Here is a 25,973-nt window from a genome sequence, read left to right as displayed (position 1 = left end):
TCATCAAAGAGTGGTATTCTTTATTTCGATTCAACAAAGTGCCAATAGCTTCTGGATGTTGGCTAAGTGATTCAATCTTCGCCTTGGAATAAAAAGAATTGATATTGGCGCGATCTAACCTATTATGGGGAATCGGTCCTGCACTTGTCCTACCATACCTTTTTCGTGTATACGAAATAGTGGACTTGACTAACTCAATTCTTAGGAAATCGCGAATAAGATCATTTGCTCTTACCTCAACAAGGGAAGCACCAGCCTTTTCTTTTTCTTCTTGTTCCCAATTCACTACTAAGCAAGTTCTAACAAATTGACTATTTGTGTGATAAATTCTTTGAGTTAACTTGCTATTTTCATGAGAAATAAAATTGACAAGTCGAATTTGGAGATTATTTTCTTCTTGCAAGAGATCCTGCGGGAAAAGTGTTGCTAAATTTCTTCCTTCGTCCATTTCATATGCCACTGTAGGGCGAACGGAAACAAAATACTTTTCCTTGCTCTTGAGAATTTTTTTCCGTTGAACATAGACCCAATTTTTCCTTTTTTTTGATTCCTTAGAATCTTTTTTTTGTCTTTCTGGCGGTATCAAACAGCCACCTAATATCTTATCCGCCTCTTCAGGAAAATGAATATCTCCGGAAAATATTTTGAGTTCCGTATGGCTTTTTTTTCTCTTCACTCGGACCAGTCCGCCTAGTCGACTTCTTGTATTTTTTGTGAGTTGTGTATTCACTCCAATAATACTATTGTCAAGTATCTTTAGGGATGAAGATCTCGGCAAGATATGAAGTTCTTGAAGAATGAAAAAAAACCGATCTACTTCTTTTTGGTATTTTAGACTAAATTCTTTTGTTCCTCGATGCTCAATCAAACCCTCTTTTTTTAAGATGGAATCTTCCTCTGGGCTCTCGTATTCGTCCTCTGAATCTTCTTCTGAGTCTTCCTCTAAAGTACCATATTTTTCCTCTGCGCTTTCCCCGGGGCTGCCATATTCGTCTTCTGAGTCTTCCTCTAGAGTTCCATATTCGTCCTCTTGGGTCCTATATTTGCTCTCTGGGCTCCCATATTCCTCTTCTGAGTCTTTCTCTAAAGTCCTATATTCGTTCTCTGGGTTCCCATATTCGTTTTCTGGGCTCCCATATTCGTCTTCTAGGGTTTCATATTCGTATTCGTCTTCTAGGATTCCATATTTAGATTCTTCTAGGGTTTCATATTCATATTCGTCCTCTCGGGTCCTGTATTCGTCTTCTAGGGTCTCATATTCCTCTTCTGAGTCTTCCGCTCGAGTCCTATATTCTTCTTCTAGGGTCCTATATCTAAATTTAACAATTCCTGAACCCTTTTTATCTTTTCTGTATCGGGGATCGTCAAAATAAGCAAAAATAGTATTTCTACGTAAAACACCCATAAGGGGGATTTCAATCGAAATCCCAAAACAGGATATTAGTTCTTTCTCTTGTTCTTGATGATATTGTAATGGAATGACGAACCTATTTCTTCGCTTTTTCGCCAACAAATCTGAATTATCTTGAAAAATAGAAGGATAGATAAAATTCCAATGGCCATTGGACATGATTCGATCCGACGTTGAATAATCAAGAATTTCCCTATCTTTTTTACCATAAGTATTCATTTGATCTTGATCCTTGTGGAGTGAAAAAGACGCTATACTGGATCTGCACATACTTACTGACAATATCCATAAATGGCTTGTTTTTGGTAATCGGCGAAGATTACCATATTGATATTCGGGCGCATGGTAAACATCAGTACTCCAGTGCATTTCGCCGTCTGATTCAGAATAAATATGCTTTTGTACCCTTTCTTTAAAATGTAAAGTGGACGTTCCGGCACGAATCTCCGCAATTACTTGTTCGGATTTTACATATTGATCATTTTGCACTAGAATCAAGCTTTTTGAGGGAATATTCACACTATATAGAATATCTTGACTCTGAATAGTTACATGCAAGTCTATATAACATAGAAAAGCAGGCTGCCCATGACGGGTACGTGTGGGGTGAACCAAATTCTCATTGAATTTTATTTTTCCATTCGAAGGGGATCGTACAAGGTCGGCAGTACCCCCTGTGAATACTCCGCCAGTATGAAAAGTTCTTAATGTTAGTTGAGTCCCTGGCTCCCCAATTGATTGACCTGCAATAATACCTACGGCTTCTCCCAATTCGACCAGATCACTATGAGTAGGACTCCGGCCATAGCATAATTGACAGATCCAAGAAGTGCTTCGGCAAGTAAAGGGGGTTCTAATATATATTGGTTGTGCTCGAAATGGTTGTGCTCGAAAGGCAGTTATGAATCGATTGACTAATCCAATTCCAATATCTTGATTTCGCGCGGCAATGCATCGTGAACCGATATATATATCGTCTGCTAATACACGACCAATTAGTGTTTGGACAAAAAGTTTTTCCGTCATCCCATTTTGAGGACTTACAGAAATACCTCGGATAGTACCACAATCTCTTCTACGCACAATAATATGTTGAACTACTTCAACAAGTCTACGTGTAAGATATCCAGCATCTGCTGTTCGCACAGCAGTATCTACAACCCCTTTGCGGGCTCCATAGCAGGAAATTATATATTCTGTCAAAGAAAGTCCCTCGCGTAAATTGCTTTGAATAGGTAAATCAATCATTTGTCCTTGAGGGTCCGACATTAATCCTCTCATACCTACTAATTGGTGTACTTGAGATGCATTTCCTCTGGCTCCTGAAAAAGACATTAGATAGACTGGATTAGAAGGATCCGTTATCCGAAAATTTGAATTCATTTCTTGTTTCAAATATTCACTTGTCGCATACCATATCTCAACAGATTGGCGTAATTTTTCTACCGCGTGTACAGCCCCATAATAATAGTGTTTCTCCAAAAGAAAACTCTGTTGTTCCGCGTCTTGGACTAACCATCCCTTAGAGGGTATTGTTAAAAGATCCTCGATTCCTAACGAAATCGATGTAGTAGTGGCTTGATGGAAGCCCAGAGTCTTTAGTTGATCCAGTATATGGGATGTATATCCCATTCCAAAATGATCTATTAATCTGCTAATAAGTCGTTTCATACCAGTTCCGTCTATCTCTTTATTATGAAAGACCAGATTGGCCCGTTCCGCCATACATAAGTACCCCCTTTTCGGCTGAGTAGGATTCGACAATTGCTGAGTAGGATTCGACAATGGGCCTGAGTCAGTGATTCGAAAATTTAATTAACTTAATTGCCTCAATCTCAATCTGGATTCGCGTGGCAAATAATGATGATACTAGGGAAATCGGAATGCCCCCCGAAAGGGGAGGGGCATCGCCGAATCTAACTTTCTTGTTTAGGTAGTGTATGAATAGGCCTGACTAAATCCTTGTATGGCTTCCTCTATTTCTCTATAAAAAGAAATATGACCAAGAGTGGTTCGAATGTATATCGAACGAATTTCTTTTTTTCTATTTCCCATTATTAGATAGTGGGCATAAATCTCATGATAAGTCCCCAAAGATTCATATTGAACTTCAATCGGAACTTCTCTTGACCCAATGACGCGTTGATCCAGGTTCCATCGTAGCCACAAGGGACTATCTAAACTGATTAGTTTTTGTCTATAAGCTCCCAGTGCATCATAAGAACTAGAAAAATGGGGTTCTTTATCTTTCCTATATTTAAAATTATTATTATTATTGTAATTTACTTTTAGATTTGGGTAGTTTCTGCAACTATTATATCTATTTGCACAAATACCTCGACGCTTTCCAATCGTTAATACATAAAGCCCGATAAGCATGTCTTGGGTTGGTACGCAAATAGGATCCCCAATAGCGGGAGATAAGAGATTCATATGAGAAAACATAAGTAAACGGGCTTCTGCCTGAGCTTCCAAGGATAAAGGTAGATGAACAGCCATTTGATCTCCATCAAAGTCCGCATTGAAACCCTTACACACTAATGGGTGTAAAGAAATAGTACGCCCCTCTACTAAAGTGGGTTGAAAGGCCTGTATGCCTAATCTATGCAGGGTAGGTGCTCTATTTAACAGTACAGGATGTCCCCGCATAACTTCTTGAAGTATTTCCCATACAATGGGTTCTTTTTCCCAAATTTTCCTTTTAGCAATCCTTACATTAGAAGTGGCGCGTTTCGTGATTAAATCGCGAATTACAAATAGCTGAAAAAGCTTTATTGCTATCTCTAGAGGTAATCCACATTGATGTAATGAAAGCGAAGGACCCACAACAATGACAGAACGCCCCGAGTAATCGACCCGTTTCCCAAGCAGAGTCTCGCGAAACCTTCCCTCTTTACCTTCAATTACATCTGAAAGTGATTTGTATACTTTATTGTGACCATCCCTCGTCGGTTGCCCGCGGGACCCACTATCAAGAAGTGTATCCACGGCTTCTTGTACCAATTTTTCCTGGCACATTACTAAATCTGCTGGCGCTAATTCACTTCTTTTTAATAGATAGGCAAGATTGTTGTTCCGACGGATAACTCTCTTATAAAGTTCATTAATGTCTGAAGTCACTACTTTATCTCCAGACCTATAAACAATAGGTCTCAATTCGGGAGGAAGAACCGGTAATAAGCACAAAACCATCCATTCTGGTTCTACATTTGTTTGAATAAAATGTTTCGCCAATTGCATGCGTCTAATCAAAAAAACTTTTCTTATTCGTCTTTTTCTATCTTCCCACTCATCTCCACTATACCCCTCGTCTTCTAATTCCTTCCATTCGACCAAAGAATTCTCTATAATAATTCGCAAATCCAAATCTGCTAATTGTTCTCTAATAGCACCTGCTCCTGTCGCAATTTCCCGATTTCGAAATGTTGCAAAGCCTGGGGTAGAAAAAAAGGGAGAAATGCTGTGGTTACAGGATGCAATTTCCTCTTCGAATAAACCTCGTAATCGTAAAAAAGTGGGTTTTTTAGTGCTGGGCCTAGCAAAAGAGAAATCGCCGTATACTAGGCCCTCCAACTTCTTAAGAGGTTTATCTAAAAGATTCGCGATATAACTAGGAAGACCTTTCAAATACCACACATGAGTCACGGGACATGCGAGTTTGATGTATCCCATTTGATATCTTCGTATCCGAGAATCCACAAATTCGACCCCGCATTTTTGGCAAAATCTTTCGTCTTCGTTTTCAGCTCCGCTCGCTCGAGAATTGCCACAAGCGCAAATCCCGCTTTTTATGGGTCCAAAGATTCTTTCGCAAAACAATCCATCTTTTTCTGGTTTATCGGTTTTATAATGAAAAGTAGAGGGCCTTGTGACTTCGCCAACGACTTCTCCATTAGGTAGGTTTTTGTTAGCCCAAGCCTTTATTTGTTGAGGGGAAACGAGTCCAATTTGAAGTTGTTGATGTTTATATTGGTCAATCATAAAATAGAAATAAGAAAAGAATTTATATTTATTCCGATCAAACTTCCTCCCTATTAACCTGGAAGTTCTTTTCAGATACAAGGAAATGATTCAGTTCTAGAGCCAAAGATCGTAGTTCTCGAACGAGCACTCGAAAAGATTCTGGAGGATCCTCATGATTAGGTATTCTTTTTCCCCAGATCGTAGCATTAAGTATTTCTTGGCGAGCTATAAGATGGTCAGATTTATAAGTAAGTATCTCTTGTAAAATATGAGCAACACCAAATCCTTCTAAAGCCCAAACTTCCATTTCTCCTACTCGTTGTCCCCCTTGCTTGGCTCTTCCTCTAACCGGTTGTTGTGTAACAAGTGAGTAGGGCCCAGTAGAACGCCCATGAATTTTCTCATCAACTTGATGAATTAATTTTAAGATATAGGACTTCCCTATTAGAACAGGTTGCTCAAAGGGGTCGCCTGTTCTTCCATCAAATATTCTGCTTTTTCCCGGGTACTCGGGTTCAAATACCCATGGATTTTTTGTTTCTTTACTGGCTTCATATAATTCTGAAAACACAAGTTTTCTTGAAGCCTCTTGCTCATATCTCTCATCAAAGGGTGCTATTCTATAATGTTTCTTTAGCAGATCCCCCGCTAATCCGAGCGAGCTTTCAAATATTTGTCCCACATTCATTCGGGAGGGTACTCCTAAGGGATTGAAGACCATATCAACGGGTGTTCCATCTTGCAAATAGGGCATATCTTGCCTAGGCAAAATTTTGGAAATGATCCCTTTATTCCCATGTCTTCCGGCTACTTTATCCCCAACTTTGATTTCACGTTTCTGTAAAATATATACACGAACCATTATGTCGAGCGGGTCCCTTTGGATCCATTTCACATCGATAACGCGCCCTCTTCCACCTATAGGTAATTTCAGAGAAGTTTCTTTTGAAGTGGAAACCTCAAGGCCAAATATGGCCCGTAATAATCCAGCTTCCGCGATATAAGATGATTCGCTCGCTATCTGAGGCGTTAATTTACCTACTAAAATATCACCAGTTTCTACCCAGGATCCCAACCTAACAACTCCATTTCTGTCCAAATTGCGGAGTAAATGTTCTTCTAGATGTGGTATTTCTTTAGTGATTTTTTCAGCGGAGCCCTGGCTTGTCGTATCCGTCTGAATTTCATATTTCCGGATGTGAAAAGAGGTATAAATATCTTCATATACCAAACGTTCGCTAATTAGTACTGCGTCTTCAAAATTGTAACCTTCCCATGGCATATAAGCTACTAATACGTTTTTTCCTAAAGCAAGTTCGCCCCCAATTGTAGCAGCTCCTTCTGCTAAAATTTGTCCTTTTTTAATGGATTTACCCCGTGGAACCCGGGGTTTTTGGTGCATACAAGTATTTTTGTTAGAGCGACGGTGGTTAACTAAAGGAATACTTATAGTCTTCCCACTACTTGATAAAAGTATCTTATGACTATCAGTAGAAATGATCTTTCCCTCGCGTTCGGCTATAATGGAAACCCTCGAATCTAGAGCTGTTTGGCGTTCCAATCCAGTTCCAACAATGCATTTCTCGGACCGAGAAAGCGGAACTGCTTGGCGCTGCATATTAGAACTCATTAAAGCCCGATTCGCATCATTGTGCTCAATAAAAGGAATGAGAGAACCCCCAATAGAAAAATATTGGAAAGGAAAAATACTTCTAACATGAATCTGTTCCCATGCAATAGTCAAGAATTCTTGACGGTATCTAGCCGGAACAACCTGTTCTTCCTGAATACCTTGATTCAAGGACAAAGAATTTCCTGCTGCTATCATATAATATTCATCTCTATTTGGTGATAGATAAACCACCTGTCTCTCTTTTTTTTCTTTTGCTTTCTCAGCAGATATTTCATAAAACGGACTCTCTATGGATCCCCACAAGTGATCAATTCTCGCATGAATTGTTAAGGATCCAGTAAGTCCAACATTGATTCCTTCAGACGTGTCAATTGGACAAATACGCCCATAGTGACTCGGATGAATATCTCGGCTCCGAAAACTTGCGGTTCTCCCCGTCAACCCTCCAGGACCTAAACAACTCACTTTTCGCCCATGAACAGTTTGTGTCAATGGATTCGTTTGATCAAAAACTTGAGATAACGGGTATGTGCCAAAAAAGGTCTCATAAGTAGTTATTAATAAAATTGAAGTTGAAGTTGGAGTTACCAAAGTTTGGGGAGTCGGTTTCGATTGACGTATGAATACTCTACGAATAGTTTTTTGAACTGCATGTTGTAAACGACCAAGAGCCAATCCGAATTGATCTTGTAACAGATCCGCAACCGAACGAATACGTTTATTTTTCAAGTGATTCATATCGTCATCGTCAAGTATACCCGTTCCAAATTTCATTCCAATCAAATGATCCGTAGCGGCCAATACATCTCGTGGTAACAAGAATGTATTGTTCTGAGGAATATCAAGATTAAGTCTCCGATTCATATTTCGTCGACCAATCCTTCCTAATTCACATTTTTGTTGAAAAAATTTCTTTTGTAATTCCTCGCATAAGGACTCCGAAAATACCAGGTCCCCACCTACACAAGCAAATTGTTGATAAAACTCCAAAATAGCTTTTTCTTTTGACTCAATCCTCTTCTTCTCTTTAGCATTCGGGAAAGACAAGAAAATTTCAGGGTAGGAAACATTATCCAGAATTTCTCTTAGATTCGAACCCATAGCTGATGATAGAACTAGAATAGATATCTTTTGTTTTCTACTCACGCGAGCCCATATCCTTTCTTTTTTATCAATTGCTAATTCCGATCTCCCCCCCCAATCTGATATTATAGTGCCAGTGTAGATAGAAATTCCCTTATGATCTAATTCCGAGCGGTAGTAAATACCAGGACTTAGCAATATTTGATTGATCACAATTCGGTATATTCCATTTATAATAAAGGTTCCTAAGGAATTCATTATAGGAATGTTTCCGATAGAAATGGTTTGCTTTTGCACATCGAAACCAAAAATTAATCTCGCAGATACATATAATTCGGAAGAATAGGTGAGTGATTCATACACAGCATCTCTTTCTTTTATCGAGGGTTCTAGCAGTTGATATCCTTTCGCAAATAATTGAAATGCAATTTCGTGATCTGGATCTTTAATTGTTGGAAACTTGTCAAGTTCTTCTGCCAAGGCTTGATTAATGAACCTACAAAATCCCTCGAATTGGATCTGACTAAATCCGGGTATTGTGGACATTCCCTCGTTTCCATTCCGGAGCATCTTAATCTTAAGTTTCCTGTTTATCAAAGAAAAATTCCATTATCAGCTCACTCTTCATCAATCCCTATGGATCGATCTAGCAATCATGGAATCTATATTCTGTTTACTGAATCACATGAAATTCTAGGGAACTCCACATACGTATTTCATATATGTATTTCATACATATGAATAGAGACCATTTGGACGAAAGTTCGAGTTTGCCAGGGGTACAAATGAAATGAAAATGAATTGATAAAACATTCCTACAAAAAAAATTCTGCCACTTATACTTTATGTTATGATATTCTAATCAGATTGGATGGCAAAGATTTCTCATTTTATCTCCTTTCTATGAATGTAATAAAGCCGTAATATAATATACTAGAAAGTTTGACTTTACTTCGATTTAGAATAGCGTGCTTACTTTAATTTCTCAAAATAATTTGAGGGTTCTTTTTTATTTCGGATCGGAGTAGTATAATTGCTAGAAAATTCAGTATTTCATTGTGGAATTCTAAAATAAAGTAAGTCCCTTTTTTAAGTACATGCCAATCTAGTTATCCACCTCTCCCCATATCCATGCTTTTCTTTTATCGTAATTTCACTTGGGTACGCCAAGATAGTCAGGTTATACTCTATATCAGAGCAAATTTCCTTTTTTTATTCAAGATATTTAATTTAATACTTTGAAAAATTAAAGCATGATTCCCCATAGAGATATGTACATAAAGGGGATCTTTGGATAATAATGCTGTTCGGACCTAAAGTTTACCTATACACGGATTAAGCATAAAGCCATAATATTTTATTATGCCATTGAAGGGGGGGGAGATAATACCGATTTAAGAGTAGTTCACTACTGCAATAAAAAAAAGAGAATTCTAGTTAACGGTTCCAATTTATTCTGAATTTTGCAGCCTGTGAATAGAAATCCACTTTTTCTTCTTTTTCATCTCAATAGAAAGAAATGGGAAGTTTTATTGTGTTAACAATGTATGTTTTAAGATAGAATCTATCGAGGAGAATAATAGAAACTGGATCAAAAAAAGCAGGAATAGATTTTTTGAAAAAGATTGGAAAAAAGTAAGTAGAATTATATTCAAAATAAAAGGGGCTTTTCGTAAGAAAACGTGGATGAATACTTGCTGTTTTCTAGATTTTTGATCGGATTTTTTGGCGGCATGGCCAAGCGGTAAGGCAGGGGACTGCAAATCCTTTATCCCCAGTTCAAATCTGGGTGCCGCCTGATCAATAAAATACTTAGGTTTTTTTTATAGTGCTGATCGAATTCGATAAATTTTTACTTCGCATAAGTTCGGGCAAGAGAGTAACTGGGCCTGCCGATACTGGGTTTAGAGAAACCATACCATAGTTCTATCCTCAAACTAGGGTTAGGGTTTGTTTTGACGGTAGTGGCCAAAATGGTTATCAATAGGGGTGAGGTAGTGTTTCCTTATTCTTTTATTATATGAATTTGAATTGGTTCTTAATTGAGATTCGATTTGATAATTTTAAAATACGAGGATAAGATGTCAGAAATCTTGGTATCCAAAGAAAGGTCCCTAAGGGGCATTCTTTTTTTTTTTCAATCTAAGATTCAAGAAGGGACTCCACGAAAGAATATCAAGACTTACTAATTATTATACATTTTTTTATCGTACATCTTATGTTACCTACATACACTAAAGTAAGGACTACTTAATTCTAACGAGAATCAGATTAAATAGGTCGATCAAAAATCAATTTAGGAGTTGTATTATGGATAAAATCTCTTCATTCTTTCATAGAATGATACAAAGCAAGGCTGCAGGGTTTAGGTCAAAAATAAACATTAGGTAAGGTAGGTATCCAATAAATATTTATCTATCGATAATTTTATGGTATATTCGGGCGTCCTTTGCTTAAAAAAAAAAAAAGAGAGTAACAAAAGGAATAAAAAATCTTCCTATTCCCGCTTCTTCTATTCAGGACATCATTCCCGTACTCTTTCTTTTTTAAGGAAAAAAGGGCTATAGTATCTCGTATTTTTAATGCTCTCTAATTCTACCAGAATTCCTATAAGAATTTGTTAGGAGTAAATTCCTTGAACTGATTGATCCATGGCCTTAGGGCGGAATCCCTTTTTGACTCTGTACCCTTGATTCCACTATGATTATTGATCAATAGTAGAATAATCCCTTCATAGAAATAGGAGACATAATTTAGATGGATATAGTAAGTCTCGCTTGGGCTGCTTTAATGGTAGTCTTTACATTTTCTCTTTCACTAGTAGTATGGGGAAGGAGTGGACTCTAGGGATACTACTAATTGATTAAGTAATCAAATTGTTGTATCAATTCTTTTCTTTAATGGATCATTTTGCATTAATCATTTTGTCAAACGTTATTCTTTAATCTTTTTCTTTAGTTTTGTTTCACTCCTGTAAGAAACTCTTGTATTGTAAGTTGTAATGTAAGAAAGAGCCATTATACCAATTCAGAATTTCTACTAGAAATGACGAATGGTTAAAAAAAGTTCTATACATAAGAAAATTAGACTTTCTTCCACGGAACTATTCACGGCATATCACACATTTTCCATTTCCTTTTACTTTTTACTATAGTCTATTCTTCATATTATTTTTCTTTCCTTCCATGGATTCTTTGGTCAAGAATTGTCTTAGATTTTTTTATTTTGACCTGATTGAAATTAAGTGGATGCAATGAAAAAAGAAATTGAATTAGACTACTTAACTATTTCAATCTACTAATCTATTCTATGTAGATTCAAAGATAATATAATAGAAAGAATCTAAAGTGTCGTAGAAAAAACTATATGTAGTTCTTTCTACCACACTTTAAGATTCCAACCAGATCCTTTCATTTAAGACTTGGATTTTTTTTATTTAATCCCTTTTTAATTTCTTCAATGATTAATTGGAATTCCAATTAATTATTTTGGCTGACTGTTTTTACATAAATAATAAGTAAAAAAGAAGTAGGAACTAGAATGAACAGTGCAGTAGCAATAAATGCGAGAATATTGACTTCCATAACCTCTTTATTTTTTATTTTCACAATAACTCGGGATGTAATCCCATGGAGAGGAAAAAGGGGTATCTTGTAAATTCAAGGGTAGGGCTTGCATTCTGATAATACTGAATCAATTCAATATTATGAATATCGGATCTATCAAATCAATTCATGGATGAGAGTTATATTTCACGGATGAGAGTTATATAGTATAACATAGGAAGATCCTCTATCCACACTAAGACCAAAATGGGTTTTTTGATTGGATTAGGAATTCCCTCTTTTTTAATCCTTTTCTACTTTTTCTTTTCTATATCTCTAACCCACGAGCTTTCTTAATCTTATACTTTCTTAATCTTATACAATTTCCCTTCCTTTTTCTTATAGTTATACATACAATTATGTATGTATTATATGACCAACTTTCACTTTCTATGGGTCACATAGACATCCAAATAAGCAGTAGAAGTGAGATGGGGAAAAGAGGTCTGAAATAAAAAGGGAATACGATTTATGTATGGATTCCGGTAAAATACCGGTACTCTATTCCATAAGAGTGGAATAGGAAATTAAGATGAGGATGGTATCATCATAAAGAAAGATAGAGTAATATAATATCCTAAATTCTACTAATCCACATATCGTATGTGTGTCTTTCTTTATCGATTGGGAGTAGTGAAAAAAAAATTCCTATATGCCCTCCCTCCCTCTTTAATGAGAGATGCAAAATAAAAAAGTGAAGTAAGGGTGCCCTGTGGGTATTTGATCTTGCTCCCTGCCCCTTTTTTTCATGGAAAAAGGAAATATCAATTTCTCCATTCATTGAACCCTAGTTCGGGACTGACGGGGCTCGAACCCGCAGCTTCCGCCTTGACAGGGCGGTGCTCTGACCAATTGAACTACAATCCCCGCGGGGTGTATGGCATACCCATTCTTAAATAGAACCATAAGAAGATTCGATTCGTCTTTCGTACTCTAAGAAATAGACGAATCATATACTACATACCCACATATTATATTATACGTGGGTATAGTGAGAGTGACATAACTAGTATGTCGTGATTTTTTATCACTAAAAATGGATAATAATCCAGCCTTCAATAAGAAAAACTCTTTTGTTTGTAAGAAAGGAATGAGAGAGATATGGATTAGAAAAAAAAATTTCCCTTTTTTCTTTATCTTTTATTTCTATAGATCAGACATTTTATTTTATGGAAGAAAAACAAAAGGATTTAGTTCATACTCACGAAGCCCTAGATTTTTGGTTTGGGCCGAGCTGGATTTGAACCAGCGTAGACATTGTCAACGAATTTACAGTCCGTCCCCATTAACCACTCGGGCATCGACCCAGGAAGAATTTATTCTAGGGTTTTTGCTAATCTATGATTAACCTCCTTTCATAATACTCCCTACCCCCAGGGGAAGTCGAATCCCCGCTGCCTCCTTGAAAGAGAGATGTCCTGAACCACTAGACGATAGGGGCATCACTAGACGATAGGGCCATATACAACCGCTCGTGATTATACTATAATCATAGTATGAGCAGTTTTTTGGAATTGTCAATATACTCGAAAAGTATAAATAGATCCAAAGCAAAGAGTTTTTCCAACTTTTCTGTTATGTTTTCATCTAGGATTTTTTTTAGTTGATCGTTATAGATTAATTCTCCGTGCTTCATTTAGTGTTCATACCAAAAATGCATCCATCCCGCACTAAGTCATAAAATTCTCTAAAAATATAGAGAAAGTTTCAAAAACAAAGAAAAAAAGTGAATCAATTTAGTAGAAAAGTACTCTATCAGATTCGAACCAACGACTTACGTCTTAGCACGAGATTACTCTACCACTAATTTAAAAAGCCCTTTATCGGATTTGAACCGATGACTTATGCCTTACCATGGCATTACTCTACCACTGAGTTAAAAGGGCTTTTTATTTAATTCAAAAATTAGCCACTTGGATTTCCCATTATGGGTCTACTGCATAATGTACATATTATATATATAATATATAGAGATAGAGAGAGAGACATTATGTAGAGATTGTATATGTATATATCGATATCTTGAGAGCTCAAAATAAAATTAATAAAAAAAAACATACCCTACATAACATATCCAACTCTTCTTGGTTCAGGGTTTTCCGTTTCCGAAGACTAGTAAAATAGGCGGATTCTGGAACCCCAAGGATTCAACGGTATATGGATATGGAAAATATAAGATTTCCGATCCTAGCGGGAAAAGGCGGGGAACAGATACCCAATAGGATATAGGATCCTTGGGAGGAACTTTTGGTAATGGCCTTGATCCTCTATGCTATTTTTTATGTGTTCTTAGTTCTATTGAACTTTTTGCATTCTTTTAAACAAGAATCTAATAAACTAGAATTGAGTCAGTGGAAAAAAGGAGAGAGAGGAAAGTGTTAAATGGAGAGAGTCGACTAATCAGAGACTTTTAGGATCTTCTTTACATCAGGTAAATCTGTCGGCCCTGTCCGTTTTTTTCTTTAAGTTACGACTCTTTGCTGCTTACTTCTATCAAGCCATAGGGAAAGTCTATGATGAATTTGGAAAACTCATCTCACTCTTACTCTATGGCTCGGACTTAATGGGGGAAGAAAACATCTTCCATAATTTCTTTTTTGTTCAATTCTGGACAAAAAAGAAAAGGAAAAAAGGAATTTATAGGGACAGTGTTACCCCCTATATCCCCTAGTTTATATTGTAGGAATAATAAAACAATTTAGCAGTCTGACACACTTACGTCCTTGCAAAGTAAATAATTATTATTGTAGTCGTAACCGTAGAATAGGATCCTAATCAAAATAAATACATTTGGTTCAGGCGCTATTAGCATGGTAAGAAAAGATTTTTTTTACAGACCAGAGGGGCTATCTAAATCCTAAAGTAAAGGCGAGCGATCGAAGTAGAAGTACCAACGGCTCAGTGTCATGAACCTTCTCCATCTGATTCAATAAGGGGGAATTAGCCTTCTTGTCAAATGGCTATCCTTGACAAAGGGTACCATTTATACCATAATCTACAATGTAGCGGGTATAGTTTAGTGGTAAAAGTGTGATTCGTTCTATTAATAACTGAATTTGAAATGATATACTTAAGGCATCCTTAAGTTTTTTATTTTTATATTCCGATGAAAACTTTAGTTCTTATAAAGGATTAAATCCTTTTCCTCTCAATAGCATATTGAGGAAGAATATACATTCTGGCGATTTGTATCCAAAGACTAATTTAAATTGCATCCAAAATAAAAATAGGATTATGAGTACAGAGTCGCGAAGCATAATTTTGCATTGGATTAAGTATTCCAATTTTGAAAATATGAGTAAAGGATCTATGGATGAAGATACAAAAAAGTTGATTTCCAATCGTAACTAAATCTTCTTAAAATAAGGAATAAGGAAGCCAAATAGCTAAAAAACGATAGTTTTGGTTTACTAGAACCATCCGCATATTGTTTCAGCTCGGTGGAAACCCAATTCTTTTCCTCAGGATCTCTTGAATGAAATTAGGGAACGAAGTAAGTAGATTAGATGAATTTAGATAGAATTTCTATCTCCTACTCTATAAGGATCATCTAGAAAGCGGAGAGCTTTGGTTCCATTCAAATAGAAAAGCTGACATAGATGTTAAGTGGTGAGAATATCCATAAAGGAGCCGAATGAAATCAAAATTTCATGTTCGGTTTTGAATTAGAGACGTTAAAAATAATCAACCAACGTCGACTATAACCCCTAGCCTTCCAAGCTAACGATGCGGGTTCGATTCCCGCTACCCGCTCCATTCTGTATAAAAGGAGTATTCTATTTGTCTAGACATGTTAGAGGCTTGTATTCAAGCCTTTTTTGTCCACCAGTTTCTGGTACTCCAGAGCGGAGTAGAGCAGTTTGGTAGCTCACGAGGCTCATAACCTTGAGGTCACGGGTTCGATTCCCGTCTCCGCACTTAGCAGTCTGTATAAAAGGACTATTCTATTTCTCTAGATATGTATGGTAGAGGGGCGTATCCAACCCTTTTTTATTCATTAGTTCCCGGCCCTAGAGGGCAAAATTGAGCAGTTTGCGAAGTCACTTGCCTTCAAAAAAAGAAGGCGCAAGGCCTCTCCCTACCCTGCAGAAAATAAAAATGAAACGAAAGGGACAGTCTACCTCTCCCTTCCCTTTAAAAAAAGTTTGCCCGTTGTTTGTCTCAGTTAATACCCAATTTTTGGAGCTCTGTTGGCGAGTTCTATTTCTGCCTCTGGAGCGCCCTCTTTTTTTGAGTGGGATGCAAAGGAAGGGTAAGATAGTAAGGGATACGGCACTAGACTAACACCTAATTAATACTTAATTTAATATAAGTAGTTAAACAGTTAACTAGACTAAACTTTTTATCATAGTACTTTGATAAATTAAGCGGGCGAGCGGCGGGAATCGAACCCGTATCTTCTCCTTGGCAAGGAGATATTTTACCATTGAACTACGCTCGCTACGGTATATATTTTATAGCGTATATCCGCCTGGGTCGACCTTCTATGTCTGGGTCGACCGTTTCATTTCATTTTCTATTATATTAGAGTTTTCCTTTTTTTATTATCTGTCAATGAATATTCTAATGGGAATGGAATTTCATAATACTGAAAGAGAAGAGCTAGCAATTCGGAACGCAAATTGCGTTTTAATACGTCTCACTATTCTAATTTTTTAGAAGAAATGGCCTTTATTATTTCTTTTTTATGGGGTTAATAAATATTAACCAAATTTCATTTAAGAAATGAGAGAATTCAGAATAGCTACGAGAAAGACTAGTCCAATCCATAATGATGTACCGGAAAATACAACATTTTTATTATTTGACCAACCATCAGGAGAAGCAAATACAAGGGGTACACTAATTACTAAGACTGAGGAAGTCGCAATTAATGCAAAAACAGCTAATTGGAAAGCAATAGTCATATTTCTAATCCTCCAAGCTACCATCAAATAAAGTTGACTACATATTTGATCCCTCACTTAAACCAAAATTGTAAAAAAATACAAGAAGTAGGAGGGGTTTAATCATGAATCCATTGATTCTTCTCTTTAATTCAAATTTATTACTTAAACCGCTTTTTTATTTGGATATGGGGGTGAGAAGAGATTATTTACTCTTTATTTCACAAGCGGGTATAGCGGATCCTGTATCCGTGTATACAGTATACAGAGATATATCGAAAAGGAACTTGTATCTGATATCTTTCTAGAGGCTAATAAATCTTTTTATTTTTTATATGGCTATGTTCTATTTGTAGGAGTAAAATAAGGATTAGGCTGTGGAGAGATGGCTGAGTGGTTGATAGCTCCGGTCTTGAAAACCGGTATAGTTCTAGGAACTATCGAGGGTTCGAATCCCTCTCTCTCCTTTTGCTTATTGAATACGTTTGTTTCTTTCATTTTTATTTATTTTTTTTTTCTGTCCCTTATCTTTCTTTCATAAAAAGGAATGAATGGCTCGGCTAGATGGAATAACCGAGCCAGAACAGAAAAAAAGTAGAACAGGTATAAATAAGAAAATCTTAGTTAAGAGGGTTCATGTAAAGAACAGGTTCCAAATCACGATCGATTCCCTTTTCAAAACCTGCTGCAGCAGCTCGGGCTCTTCCTGCATGCCATAAATGGCCCACAAAAAAGAAGAATCCTAGAACAAAATGAGAAGTTGATAACCAACTTCTAGGAGAGACATAATTAACTGCATTGATCTCGGTAGCTACGCCACCCACGGAATTTAAAGAGCCTAAAGGAGCGTGGGTCATATATTCTGCTGAGCGTCGTTCTTGCCAAGGTTGTATGTCTTTTTTCAACCTACTCAAGTCCAAACCGTTGGGGCCCCTTAGAGGTTCTAACCATGGAGCACGAAGGTCCCAAAAACGCATAGTTTCCCCTCCAAAGATAACCTCCCCAGTTGGGGAACGCATTAGATATTTACCTAAACCTGTGGGTCCTTGAGCGGATCCCACATTAGCTCCAAGACGCTGGTCTCTAACTAGAAAAGTAAATGCTTGAGCTTGAGAAGCTTCTGGCCCGGTGGGTCCATAAAACTCACTCGGATAAGCTGTATTATTGAACCATACAAAACAACAAGCGATAAAACCAAAGACAGATAAAGCAGCTAAACTATAAGACAAGTAAGCTTCTCCAGACCATACAAATGCACGGCGAGCCCATGCGAAGGGTTTGGTTAAAATATGCCAAATTCCGCCAAATACACAAATAAAACCCAACCATACATGCCCACCAATTATATCTTCTAAATCATCTACACTAACAATCCACCCTTCTCCACCAAAAGGAGATTTTAGTAAATAACCAAATATAACACTGGGACTAAGGGTCAAATTGGTAATTTTTCTTACATCTCCCCCCCCAGGGGCCCAGGTATCATATACACCGCCAAAATAAAGAGCCTTGAGTACTAGAAGAAAAGCACCTAGACCTAACAAAATTAAGTGAATACCCAAAATTGTAGTCATTTTATTTCTATCTTTCCAGACATAACCAAAGAATGGAAAAGATTCCTCAAGAGTCTCGGGTCCCAGAAGCGCGTGATAAATGCCACCGAAGCCTAAGACTGCGGAGGAAATTAGGTGAAGTACGCCAGATACAAAGTACGGAAAAGTATCTAGAACTTCCCCCCCTGGCCCTACTCCCCAACCTAGAGTAGCTAAGTGTGGAAGTAAAATCAACCCTTGTTCATACATGGGCTTTTCTGGTACGAAATGGGCCACTTCAAATAGGTTCATTGCTCCGGCCCAGAATACGATTAATCCGGCATGAGCTACATGAGCTCCAAGCAGTTTACCGGACAAATTGATAAGTCTGGCATTCCCAGCCCACCAAGCAAAGCCGGTGGTTTCTTGGTCACGACCAGCTAAAACGAAAGTTCCATTAAAGAGCGTTTCCACGTGGTAGAACCTCCTCAGGGAATATAAGATTTTCATGAGGCTGATCCTGAGCTGCCATCCACGCACGAATACCCTCGTTTAAAAGAATATTTTTGGTGTAGAAAGTCTCAAATTCAGGATCTTCCGCTGCACGGATTTCCTGGGAAACAAAGTCATAGGCACGTAAGTTCAGAGCCAAGCCAACTACGCCAATAGCACTCATCCATAAACCGGTGACGGGTACAAATAGCATAAAGAAATGTAACCAACGTTTATTGGAAAAAGCAACACCAAAGATTTGGGACCAAAAGCGGTTAGCAGTGACCATTGAATAAGTTTCTTCAGCTTGAGTTGGGTTAAAAGCACGGAAGGTATTTGCACCATCACCGTCCTCAAATAGAGTGTTTTCTACGGTCGCTCCATGAATAGCGCATAGCAGAGCCGCACCTAATACTCCGGCAACTCCCATCATATGAAATGGGTTCAACGTCCAATTATGAAATCCTTGGAAGAAAAGGATGAATCGAAATATCGCTGCTACGCCAAAACTCGGCGCAAAGAACCAACCAGATTGCCCCAGTGGATAAATAAGGAATACAGAAACAAAAACAGCAATTGGACCAGAGAATGAGATTGCATTATAAGGCCGCAATTGAACAGACCGAGCAAGTTCAAATTGGCGTAACATGAAACCTATTAGTGCAAAAGCCCCGTGGAGAGCTACAAAAGTCCATAGACCGCCTAATTGACACCAACGAGTAAAATCTCCTTGTGCTTCGGGCCCCCATAGTAGCAACAAAGAGTGTGCTAAACTATTGGCAGGGGTAGAAACTGCTGCGGTTAAGAAATTACAACCTTCCAAATAGGAACTAGCCAATCCATGGGTATACCAAGAAGTTACAAAAGTTGTCCCTGTAAACCAACCCCCTAAAGCGAAATAAGCACAAGGAAAGAGCAATAGGCCAGACCATCCTACAAAAACGAAACGGTCCCTTCGTAACCAGTCATCCATAGTATCAAATAGATCATTTTCTTCTTTAGGAATTCTACCAAGGGCTATAGTCATAGTGATCCTCCTATTCAATTACTTCAACCATTTCCGAGCACCTCATATCACTTTCCAAGGCATATGATAGTTTTATTATCTGTGGACGATTTCTTTCTCGTTCAATGCCCTTTTTCAATGGTCTCGAAGAGAGAAATTTCCCATTTTTATCTATGGAGTCACAGTCACAACCGAGGTCGTGGTAAATCCATGAATTTGATTCGATTTGTTTTTCTTATACTATTTATTTGTTTTTCTTATACTATAGAAATAGAAATAAATTGTTTTTCTTATACTATAGAAAGAAATAAACCTTTGAATTCAGCATTATTCCAAGACTCCTATTTCAAAGTCTATCTTTTAAGGGAAAAATGCAAATAAAAGTAACCCTTCTTTTCCCATTCCCTCTCTATTGCATGGGTGGAAGAACTAAAATAATAGAGGATTCTGAAAAAAAAAAATGGACCTTCGAAATCCAATTTTATGTGTAGCGCAAAGGAGTTGCGATTTCTTCTTATTCCTATAGAACATCTAGTAACAAGAATATGAAATCGTAAATAGCGAAAAATTCTTGTCTTGCGCGGTCTAAGTCTAAGGAAATAAAAAAAATTCGCTTATACAATTTCATCTACATCGAATTTATATATCAGAATAGCGGATAGAGGCATCATTAAAGGAGTCAGGTCTACTTACTTTATGCTTCTTTCCAATTTTATGGTGGATTTGATAAGAACCCTTTTTGCTTTCTTGATAAATAATCGACAAAAAAAGCGTTTTTTTTATATAACCTGCTTGTTTTATTATAATTATAACAAGTCCTATATGGAAATGCCCGCTAAAGAGAAAATCTATTTGATTGTCTCTCGGCCAATATCGATTTTTAGAAAGAAAAAACAAGAATTTTCTTCTTTTTTTATTAACATTAAGAAAAAAGAATATAATTAAAATGGAATTGGCAATATAATTTTTATAGACTTTTGAAAGAAAAAAAAGGGGTTTTTTGCAACCGTTATTTCTTATTTCTTGCCTATATCATATCACGGAAACCTTTCGCTTTGGAACGTGGAGAGATGGCTGAGTGGACTAAAGCGGCGGATTGCTAATCCGTTGTACAATTTTTTTGTACCGAGGGTTCGAATCCCTCTCTTTCCGCTCCCTTGGATCATTTGGGACTTTCGAATTGGAAAGAATTCTGACCCCCGGATTTTCTCATAGATAAATGTACGAAACAAATCCAATAAGAAAAAAAAAAACTGAATTTTTACTCCTCGCGTCCAGGATTCCGTCCTGGGTCATTAGATAAGAATCCAAAGATAAAGAGTGAAACAAAGAATATCACTACTGTATAAACAAAAAGTTTGAGAGTAAGCATTACATAATCTCCAAGATTTTTTTTTAAGGAATAGATTACCAGTTTTTCCTTACCACACGGATCCACTAGGATGGTTTTTTTTTATACCTAAAAATGCAAAAAAGAATTCTTGAAAAAAATTGCAAGAATTCTTTTATAATAAGCACTCTTATCAATAGCAAAAATAGGGTTAGGTGGTTAGGTATTGTGTAGGTACCTTTAGGTACCTGCTCAACCTAGGTGCAGGGGAGTAGAAAGGCTGATCCAAATTTATTGCTGTAGCTACCCATTCAATGTAGAAGAATTTAAATTTTAGAATCGAAGGTTCATAATATAAAAATATAAAACTTCTCGGCTTTTACCCATTTTAAAATTTTTTTGGAATGAACACATCATTCAATTTGGCATACAGAGTACTAAAGATTTCATCGAAAACTTACAGCAGCTTGCCAAACAAAGGCTAATAGAAAAAAGAATAGAGGTATAACAGGCATAATATCCACGATTGGATTGAAAATAGCATAAGCTTCGGGTAATTTGGCAAAGAAAAAACTAGTAGGATAAAGAACAGAATTAAAACAGATACAGGTTAAACTAAGTATATTAGGCATAACAAGCATTTCATTCTTGTAGAGTAAATAATTGGATTTTTCTTGAGTTATTTTTTTAAGGGAAAGAAGGAAAAGGCAGATTCAAAATCTTTTTTCTTCGGACTTTCCCAAACACAAAATACCTCCTTGTATTCGCACTCTCAAATGAGAGTGGAATAAATTCGACTTTCATATAATATCTTAATAGAATTCCATGTAATGATCAATGCATTTTTTTGATTCTATATTATCCGCATGTGTAGAATACTAGCAAGAGAATATCCCTCCTTTTTTATGTAATTGAAATGGTATTGACGAATAACAAATAAACATACTAGTGTTTATTAGTGTCGCATAAAACCCGAAATGGGGCGTGGCCAAGTGGTAAGGCAGCGGGTTTTGGTCCCGTTACTCGGAGGTTCGAATCCTTCCGTCCCAGATTGTTTCTGATGAAACAAACGGTGAAATCATATAGTATTCCGTACGAGACAAAAGTTTATTAAAGAGAATAATGATATCTTATTCTTTCTCAGAAAACATAATAAAGTCTTAAGTCCAGTCAAATTGACTATCTTTATTTTCATGAAAAAATGGGATCTATCAAGCACATTCAGGATATGCCTCTACTATAAAATCACTTAGTCATATTTTTTTCTTCCTTTTGGTATTCGAGTTGAAGAAGTACGAGAATTCTATAACTACCAAAAACTTTCAATCTTTTCATTGGAATAGTTTATTTAGTTATTATAGTTAATTGTTTTTGGTACTGAAAAAATATATTACTACTAGAATTCTAATTCTAGTAATTAAATTAATTAAACTTTTTTGGAGGTTGATAGTTTATTTATTGAGGAAGAGTCAATCCTTCTTTTCTCACTTCAAGATTGATCATCTCGAGCCATCCGTTGAGGGTGGAAATTTAAGAATAAATAAGTTTTAAGCAAACTTGTTTAGTCGTCTTTTTCAAACTATGTTTCATTCATATGATAGAATTTTAATATGGGTTTAAATAAATTGGATCTTGGCGGAGGCTTCCCGGATAAATACTTACTTTCTTTTATCCATATTGCTCCATAGATAGCAAGTTTTAATTAGTATAAAAAAACTAAACCAATGACTATTCATGATTCCATCCATATTGGATCAATTCTCTATACCACTTTGCAATGAAAAGAGGAATGTTTGTTATGGTAAAACTTCGTTTAAAACGATGTGGTAGAAAGCAACGTGCGACTTGAAGGACATGATCGATTGTGGATTTTGCTATCCATCATTTTCCATAGTAATGAAAATGCTCTTGGCTCGACATAGCCTGTTCTATTCGTTCCGAACCAAATTTGCGCTGGGTTTAAGTAACATAGTACACGATGGAGCTCGAGAGGACAGAATTTTTTTTATCAAGGGAAAGAATCTAGGGTTAGTGAAAACTAATAAATTAGGCCAACTTTGTCAGTCTATCCTTAATATAGAAATAAATCGAAAGGTTAAAATAAGAAGAAAGTCCAATAAAAGTATATCAGAATCAATCCCTCTTATTAGATTTCTATAGAAGAGATAAATGCTTTATCGAAGGAAATAAGAAAAAAGGGTATGTTGCTACTCTTTTGAAAGAAAAAAATAGGAATTCCCGAAGTAATGTCTAAACCCAAGGATTTCACAAATCAAAGATAAAGGATTCCAGAACAAGTAAACACAATTTTCAATTGTCTCAACAACAGAGTTGGATTAGAATAAGGAATAAAAGTCAATTCGTTCGAAATGAGACAAAGAAAAGAGTTTAAAGACGACTCAAAAATTTTGGAAGGATTTTGCCTTCGAAGTTTGTCAGGCAAAATTAGCCCACTTGAGTCATGAGTATAAATGAAATTTGTTTTTTCTGTAAGGAAATTAATGCACGTCATAGTCTAATTTCTATTATTATCGACAGAAATTCGAATCATTTTCTCGAGCCGTATGAGGAGAAAACCTCATATACGTTTCTAGGGGGGGGCGTTGTTTATCTACATCTATCCCAATAAGCTGTCTATCGAATCGTTGCAATTGATGTTCGATCTCGAAGAGAAGGAAGAGATCTTCAAAAAGTAGGTTTTTATGATCCGATAAAGAATCAAACTTGTTTAAATGTTCCAGCTATTCTCTATTTCCTTGAAAAGGGTGCTCAACCAACAAGAACTGTTTATGATATTTTAAGGAAGGCAGAATTCTTTAAAGAAAAAGAAAGAACTTTGAGTTAATTGAAGAACTAAATGAATCAAAAAATAGGATAGGAGAAGATTATTAGTATTCCTAGTTGTCTAATTATTTAGACACAATTTACCTCTTTTTTAATCCTATTTGGATTTATATTATATCGTGCCAATCCAACATAAGCCCCTATTTTATTTACTTTTTCTATCTAATTTGTTTTCTTACCATTGTATTTCCATTGACAAAGGTCTATTGAACAAATAGAATTTGTAGATAGATGGGTCTCTTTATCCTCACTCCATATTCAATTTTTCCGCCTACACTTCGCTCAAATGATAAGGGTGTTCCTCTTGCATGTATTCTCATACAATATAATATATATTTTTTATAATATATATTTTTTGTTAATAAAAATCGCTAAAAATAAGGAGAATTTGGCCATCGTGATTAGGGTCGCTCTTTTTTTAACTTTACTTTAGTGGAATTTCACCGGACCTGTTCGTTTTGGCATTTGAGTGTTTTTCATGGTCGATAAAAAAAATCTTTTGATGTCTTGCTAGTTCAATGTTTTGACAGAAGCGCGCGGTGTAATTCCATTGATTTTTGGATTTCGATCGTATCTAAGATCCTTTTTTTATCTGGGTTGCTAACTCAATGGTAGAGTACTCGGCTTTTAAGTGCGACTATGATCTTTTACACATTTGGATGAAACAACAAATTCGTCCAGACTCTTGGTAGAGTCTAGAAGACCACGACTGATCCTCAAAGGTAATGAATGGAAAAAATAGCATGTCGTAATAAAATCAATCTTTTTTGAATGGAATCCAAAATTACGATTTTCTGGGTCTAATGAATAAATGGATAGAGCCTGGCTCCAATTCTGGTAAAATAAAAAGCAACGAGCTGAACTTCCTAATTGGAATGATTCCCCGCTCTAATTAGACGTTAAAAATAGATTAGTGCCGGATGCGGGGAAAGGTTGGGTTTTCCTATGAGTGGACCCTTTATTTTTTCTTTTTTTTTTTAGAAATCCTAATTATTCTTGATTATGGATTGAATAAGGGATGTTATGGATTGAATGTGTAAAAGAAGCAGTATATTGATAAAGAGGCTGTATTCCAAAGTCAAAAGAGCGATTGGCCTGCAAAAATAAAAAACTTGTTCTGTTCTTTTTTTTTAATTAGAACAAACATAAACTAATTGGGTAGAAAAGGAGCAGAAAAAGATCTGTGGATTAGACTCCCTTTCTTTCCAGGGTTTGTATTAAAAATGCAACACCCTGTTCTGACCATATTGCACTATGTATCATCATTCGATAAACCGAGAAATGCTTCTTCTCTCTGATTCAAGTAGAAATACAAATGGAAAAATTCGAAGGGTATTCAGAAAAACATAAATCTCGTCAACAATACTTTGTCTACCCACTTCTCTTTCAGGAATATATTTATGCATTTGCCCACCATTATGGATTAAATGGTTCTGAACCTGTGGAAATAGTTGTTAGTTGTAATAACAAGAAATTTAGTTCACTACTTGTGAAACGTTTAATTATTCGAATGTATCAGCAGAATTTTTTGGATAACTCGGTTAATCATCCTAACCAAGATCGATTATTGGATTACAAAAATTATTTTTATTCTGAGTTTTATTCTCAGATTCTATCTGAAGGGTTTGCGATCGTTGTGGAAATCCCATTCTCGCTACGGGAATTTTTTTGTCTGAAAGAAAAAGAAATACCAAAGTTTCAGAATTTACGCTCTATTCATTCAATATTTCCCTTTTTAGAAGACAAATTTTTGCATTTGGATTATCTATCACATATAGAAATACCCTATCCTATCCATTTGGAAATCCTGGTTCAACTCCTTCAATACCGTATCCAAGATGTTCCATCTTTGCATTTATTGCGATTCTTTCTCAACTATTATTCGAATTGGAATAGTTTTATTACTTCAATGAAATCCATTTTTTTTTTTCAAAAAGAAAATAAAAGACTATTTCAATTCCTATATAACTCTTATGTATCAGAATATGAATTTTTTTTGTTGTTTCTTCGTAAACAATCTTCTTGCTTACCATTAGCATCTTCTGGAACTTTTCTGGAACGAATCCACTTTTCTAGGAAGATGGAACATTTTGGGATAATGTACCCTGGTTTTTCTCGGAAAACCCTATGGTTCTTTATGGATCCTCTTATGCATTATGTTCGATATCAAGGAAAGGCAATTCTTGCA

The 25,973-nt window shown here is 36.3% G+C and overlaps 5 non-coding genes across 5 annotated transcripts; 4 read left to right on the top strand and 1 right to left on the bottom strand.

Annotated features, from left to right (window-relative positions):
- The first annotated feature begins 9,817 nt into the window (after nucleotides 1-9,817).
- Nucleotides 9,818-9,888, top strand: TRNAC-GCA (transfer RNA cysteine (anticodon GCA)). Its single transcript has one exon. It is a non-coding gene; the product is annotated as a tRNA-Cys (tRNA).
- A 3,621-nt stretch (nucleotides 9,889-13,509) lies between these two features.
- Nucleotides 13,510-13,581, bottom strand: TRNAT-GGU (transfer RNA threonine (anticodon GGU)). The gene has a single exon. It is a non-coding gene; the product is annotated as a tRNA-Thr (tRNA).
- Nucleotides 13,582-15,539: 1,958 nt separating this feature from the next.
- Nucleotides 15,540-15,613, top strand: TRNAM-CAU (transfer RNA methionine (anticodon CAU)). The gene has a single exon. It is a non-coding gene; the product is annotated as a tRNA-Met (tRNA).
- A 1,347-nt stretch (nucleotides 15,614-16,960) lies between these two features.
- On the top strand, nucleotides 16,961-17,048 carry TRNAS-UGA (transfer RNA serine (anticodon UGA)). Its single transcript has one exon. It is a non-coding gene; the product is annotated as a tRNA-Ser (tRNA).
- Nucleotides 17,049-20,675: 3,627 nt separating this feature from the next.
- TRNAS-GCU (transfer RNA serine (anticodon GCU)) lies at nucleotides 20,676-20,763 on the top strand. Its single transcript has one exon. It is a non-coding gene; the product is annotated as a tRNA-Ser (tRNA).
- The last annotated feature ends 5,210 nt before the right edge of the window (nucleotides 20,764-25,973 follow it).

Source organism: Triticum urartu, unplaced genomic scaffold (assembly GCF_056163025.1).
Source record: "Triticum urartu cultivar PI428250 unplaced genomic scaffold, HENAU_Tu73 scaffold2, whole genome shotgun sequence".
Classification (NCBI taxonomy): domain Eukaryota; kingdom Viridiplantae; phylum Streptophyta; class Magnoliopsida; order Poales; family Poaceae; genus Triticum; species Triticum urartu.
Note: the sequence above shows the minus strand (reverse complement) of the source record. Positions and strands in the feature narration are given on the sequence as shown.